This window comes from Sinocyclocheilus rhinocerous, unplaced genomic scaffold, assembly GCF_001515625.1.
Source record: "Sinocyclocheilus rhinocerous isolate Xijiao unplaced genomic scaffold, SAMN03320098_v1.1 scaffold99, whole genome shotgun sequence".
In the NCBI taxonomy this organism is placed as follows: domain Eukaryota; kingdom Metazoa; phylum Chordata; class Actinopteri; order Cypriniformes; family Cyprinidae; genus Sinocyclocheilus; species Sinocyclocheilus rhinocerous.
In genome coordinates this window covers 1,052,307-1,058,084 of record NW_015670981.1, presented here as the reverse complement: position 1 = coordinate 1,058,084, position 5,778 = coordinate 1,052,307, and the positions used below count along the sequence as shown (strand labels likewise).

The following is a 5,778-nucleotide window of genomic DNA, read 5'->3' as shown; positions in this document are numbered from 1 at the left end:
AAAGAATTCTTAAGGCAATAAGGCAAGAAGTAGGACCCGTGTAAATATCGGATCAGCTTTCCAGCGCTGGAGAGAACTCAAGGAGCGGAGGCCTGCGATCGGACGCCGAGGTTGCTTTGTTTCTTCTCGATAGGTGAGTAACACCGTGTCTGCACCGCGACAGCTAAAGTCTGTCTAGTACACTGGACGCGACAAAGCTACCGTTGAAAATCATTTGAAATTTGTGTCAATACGTCATGAATAGAACGCAGCAGCAGTTTTCTGTCGGGGATTTGTCGTGTCGTGCCGCACCGCATCCAGTGTAGACCATAGATATGTATATATATCTATGGTGTAGACAGCATCACTGATTATAATGAGTTCTATAGTATTTTGTCGTGCTGCGCCACTCGCGTCTGGTGTAGACACGATGTAACATTGGTTTTGCTTTGTTTCACTGAACTAATCGTTGCCTGGGTTGCGTACGTATATGTGGGGCGGAGCTATCAAAATAGGGGCAAGATCCTTTTTGGGTAGGGGCGTGTTTGTTTTGATGATTTCAAATGTCAACATTGGCTACCAGAAATCGCTTACCCCACCTTTAATTTTGTAGGCATTTCTGAGTTAAACAGAATATTTGGTGAGAAAAAAAATTATATGATAGGACTATTCATCCTATTGGGATCTGATTGGATCATGCAAAAATGTGATTTTATTGGCTAATATTAATTTTCTTCACTTGTTCAGCCTTGAAACAAGTGTTTTTAATAAAGAATATAAAAACAAAGATTTTTAGATTTACATTACCATCAGTTGTGTTTTTTTTATCATTTACTTTTAATCATCACTAAATTGATCAAAAGTGACAGTAAAGTGACTTTTATATAGTTATCTTCTTCAAATAAATCCTAATTTATTTAGAACTTTTTACTTAAAGTCCTAAAATCCTGAAAAAAGATCTTTCCACAAAATATTAGACAGCACAACTTTTTTCCACATTGATTAAAAAAAGATAAAATCCTGAGCGGCAAATCATCGTATTCGAATGATAACTTAAGGATCATGCTACACTGAAGACTGGAATAATGATGGTGAAAATTCAGCTTTACCATCACAGGAATAAATTACATTTTAAAATATATTCAAATAGAAAAGTCATTTTAAATTGCAATAATATTTCAGTTATTTTGTAGGCATTTCTGAGTTAAACAGAATATTTGGTGAGAAAAAAAATTATATGATAGGACTATTCATCCTATTGGGATCTGATTGGATCATGCAAAAATGTGATTTTATTGGCTAATATTAATTTTCTTCACTTGTTCAGCCTTGAAACAAGTGTTTTTAATAAAGAATATAAAAACAAAGATTTTTAGATTTACATTACCATCAGTTGTGTTTTTTTTATCATTTACTTTTAATCATCACTAAATTGATCAAAAGTGACAGTAAAGTGACTTTTATATAGTTATCTTCTTCAAATAAATCCTAATTTATTTAGAACTTTTTACTTAAAGTCCTAAAATCCTGAAAAAAGATCTTTCCACAAAATATTAGACAGCACAACTTTTTTCCACATTGATTAAAAAAAGATAAAATCCTGAGCGGCAAATCATCGTATTCGAATGATAACTTAAGGATCATGCTACACTGAAGACTGGAATAATGATGGTGAAAATTCAGCTTTACCATCACAGGAATAAATTACATTTTAAAATATATTCAAATAGAAAAGTCATTTTAAATTGCAATAATATTTCAGTTTTTCTGTATTTTTGATCAAATAAATGCAGCCTTTGGTGAGCATGAAAGACTTCTGTCAACAGTGTTAAAAAATATTACTGACCACAAATTTTGAACGATAGTGTGATTGCACCAATGAATCATTTACAAATAACCCCGGACCTTTTATTATGAAACTAAATAAGCCTTATGATTTCACATTGACTTTAAGCAGCAAATCAGTATGGCCCCCAATAGAGAGAGTCCCCAAAGCGTTATGTACATTTACATGGACACACCCTTTATTTCCTATCTAGGTCAACACTCCATCGCAAGTGTCAATTTACAGTCAAAATAAAGTATCGATAGAAATGATATATCCATTAGAGACAGACATTTAAAGCAGAGAGTAAAAGAGATGCCCCGGAGAGGTAGGGACAGCTGACATCCACACATTGTTTGCTAATCTTTAAATTAGCCATGATTAGAGTTGACGGCATCAGTGCATTGCCATTCTCAAACAGAACTCAACAGCACACAATCCATATGGTCAAACCGCGTGAGGTCAAATCTACAGGATGCATCAGTCATCTGCTGCTTCTTAATTCCTCCGCAAAACAAGTCCTTTTACAGAGCGACTGAGCTCTGCTGTATATTTAAGGGTCTCTGCACATCCTTGGCCTTTCATCGACGACATGTCCTTGCTCTGAAGATGCAGTTGGGGTCCTTCAACATCGTTCTTACGCAACAGCCTCGCCGCTCTTCACGAGGAATTTATGTAATCTTAGTCTGAAAGGTACGCGAACAGTCTCTGGCGGTTTAACTGGAAAGCAAGTGAAATGTTCTCCTAGCTAATGTATGTTGAGATCAAAACTTAAACAGTTTTTTATGTCAAGGTTTGAAAATGTTTTGTGTCCCCAGCTGTGAGACGATGGCGTCTGCTGGGACTCGATGACCTGCATGTAACTGTAGAGACGCTTGACTGACTGCAACCATGGCGCACGGATTCCATTTCCTGTTTGAGGGTGACGGGGAGAGGGGCAGCTGATATCTTTAGCTCTGAAATGAGAGGATGGACACAAATGTGTGGGGGCTGATGGATGATTCCTGTTTGGCGTTGCTCCTGTGAATGTCAGCAAACCTGCGCACACACAAAGAGAAAACCATCGGCGGGGACATTAGGGAAATGCATTTTGTGGCTGATCAAAGGCAAGAAAAAACAACCTGCATTACCTTTTCCTGCCTCATCTTTTCATGTTTGTTGATCTTGTGGCTCTTTTGTTTGTGTTTACTTATTGAATGATGATTTTTACATGACTGCATTCTGAAGAGCGGCTGCTTTGAAAGGCACATGCTTTTGAAAAATGTAAATGGCAGAGGGTGAATGCCTGTGTTCTTTAGCACGAAAGCCTTAGTAAAATGATTATTTTGTTACACACGGGCCTTTCAACGTGGCTGCGTTCATCTTGCGGCACCATTATTTTTTTTTAAAGGGAAAATTATGCCACCCCTTGTCCGTCTGAGTGTTAATTCGCATTTAGAGAATTAAAATTGAATATGTTAATATACATTGCCTGTGCACTAATCAGCATGGTTTCCTCTGAGCTGGTGTCCTGCTAAGATATTCAGTTATTTTAAATACGATCATGCTTTAGTACAGTTCTCTGCTCTGTTTTAATCAAAGTGCATATGAATATTTCTTTTGTGCTTTGTTGCTGTAGTAGTTGTGATATTTTGCATATAAAATCTCACACTGTTCAGGGTTCCCACACTTTTTGACCAACGAGTTGATTCTTAATGATTCACTGAGGAATCTGTGAATGGTTAAGCCAGTTCAGTGAAAATTACTAATTAAATAAAAAAATTAATTAAATTAATTACAAACACTGTAAAAAAAAAAATCCACCTATTTCAATTAAAAAGTTCAGTTTAACATTTTTAAGCATGGCTGTACATTTCAAATTAAATTATACTAAACCGACTTTAAAAAATCAAGTTGAATGTCATATAACTTAATGAAGTTAAAATTGTTCAATTAATTTGATGAGTTAAAGTAATGGCTGCCAAGACTTATTTTTAAAGTGAACTTGAATTTGAGACTTGGACTCGAGCAGGGGCAGTTCTAGAGGGGGCCAGTGCCCCCCTGCCAACAAGCTTGGCCCTCCCTTTATGATTTCACATTGACTTTAAGCAGCAAATCAGTATGGCCCCCAATAGAGAGAGTCCCCAAAGCGTTATGTACATTTACATGGACACACCCTTTATTTCCTATCTAGGTCAACACCCCATCGCAAGTGTCAATTTACAGTCAAAATAAAGTATCGATAGAAATGATATATCCATTAGAGACAGACATTTAAAGCAGAGAGTAAAAGAGATGCCCCGGAGAGGTAGGGACAGCTGACATCCACACATTGTTTGCTAATCTTTAAATTAGCCATGATTAGAGTTGACGGCATCAGTGCATTGCCATTCTCAAACAGAACTCAACAGCACACAATCCATATGGTCAAACCGCGTGAGGTCAAATCTACAGGATGCATCAGTCATCTGCTGCTTCTTAATTCCTCCGCAAAACAAGTCCTTTTACAGAGCGACTGAGCTCTGCTGTATATTTAAGGGTCTCTGCACATCCTTGGCCTTTCATCGACGACATGTCCTTGCTCTGAAGATGCAGTTGGGGTCCTTCAACATCGTTCTTACGCAACAGCCTCGCCGCTCTTCACGAGGAATTTATGTAATCTTAGTCTGAAAGGTACGCGAACAGTCTCTGGCGGTTTAACTGGAAAGCAAGTGAAATGTTCTCCTAGCTAATGTATGTTGAGATCAAAACTTAAACAGTTTTTTATGTCAAGGTTTGAAAATGTTTTGTGTCCCCAGCTGTGAGACGATGGCGTCTGCTGGGACTCGATGACCTGCATGTAACTGTAGAGACGCTTGACTGACTGCAACCATGGCGCACGGATTCCATTTCCTGTTTGAGGGTGACGGGGAGAGGGGCAGCTGATATCTTTAGCTCTGAAATGAGAGGATGGACACAAATGTGTGGGGGCTGATGGATGATTCCTGTTTGGCGTTGCTCCTGTGAATGTCAGCAAACCTGCGCACACACAAAGAGAAAACCATCGGCGGGGACATTAGGGAAATGCATTTTGTGGCTGATCAAAGGCAAGAAAAAACAACCTGCATTACCTTTTCCTGCCTCATCTTTTCATGTTTGTTGATCTTGTGGCTCTTTTGTTTGTGTTTACTTATTGAATGATGATTTTTACATGACTGCATTCTGAAGAGCGGCTGCTTTGAAAGGCATATTCTTTTGAAAAATGTAAACGGCAGAGGGTGAATGCCTGTGTTCTTTAGCACGAAAGCCTTAGTAAAATGATTATTTTGTTACACACGGGCCTTTCAACGTGGCTGCGTTCATCTTGCGGCACCATTATTTTTTTTTAAAGGGAAAATTATGCCACCCCTTGTCCGTCTGAGTGTTAATTCGCATTTAGAGAATTAAAATTGAATATGTTAATATACATTGCCTGTGCACTAATCAGCATGGTTTCCTCTGAGCTGGTGTCCTGCTAAGATATTCAGTTATTTTAAATACGATCATGCTTTAGTACAGTTCTGTGCTCTGTTTTAATCAAAGTGCATATGAATATTTCTTTTGTGCTTTGTTGCTGTAGTAGTTGTGATATTTTGCATATAAAATCTCACACTGTTCAGGGTTCCCACACTTTTTGACCAACGAGTTGATTCTTAATGATTCACTGAGGAATCTGTGAATGGTTAAGCCAGTTCAGTGAAAATTACTAATTAAATAAAAAAATTAATTAAATTAATTACAAACACTGTAAAAAAAAAATCCACCTATTTCAATTAAAAAGTTCAGTTTAACATTTTTAAGCATGGCTGTACATTTCAAATTAAATTATACTAAACCGACTTTAAAAAATCAAGTTGAATGTCATATAACTTAATTAATGAAGTTAAAATTGTTCAATTAATTTGATGAGTTAAAGTAATGGCTGCCAAGACTTATTTTTAAAGTCAACTTGAATTTGAGACTTGGACTCGAGCAGG

General features: G+C 37.3%; 1 protein-coding gene across 1 annotated transcript in view; it reads right to left on the bottom strand.

Annotated features, from left to right (window-relative positions):
• Positions 1–4,451: 4,451 nt before the first annotated feature.
• Positions 4,452–5,778, bottom strand: part of LOC107734532 (protein FAM19A5-like) — a 61,385-nt gene continuing 60,058 nt past the window's right edge. Inside the window, exon 5 of the mRNA XM_016546515.1 lies at positions 4,452–4,801. The gene's annotated coding sequence lies outside the window, so the exon portion shown is untranslated. The remainder of the gene's footprint in view (positions 4,802–5,778) is intronic.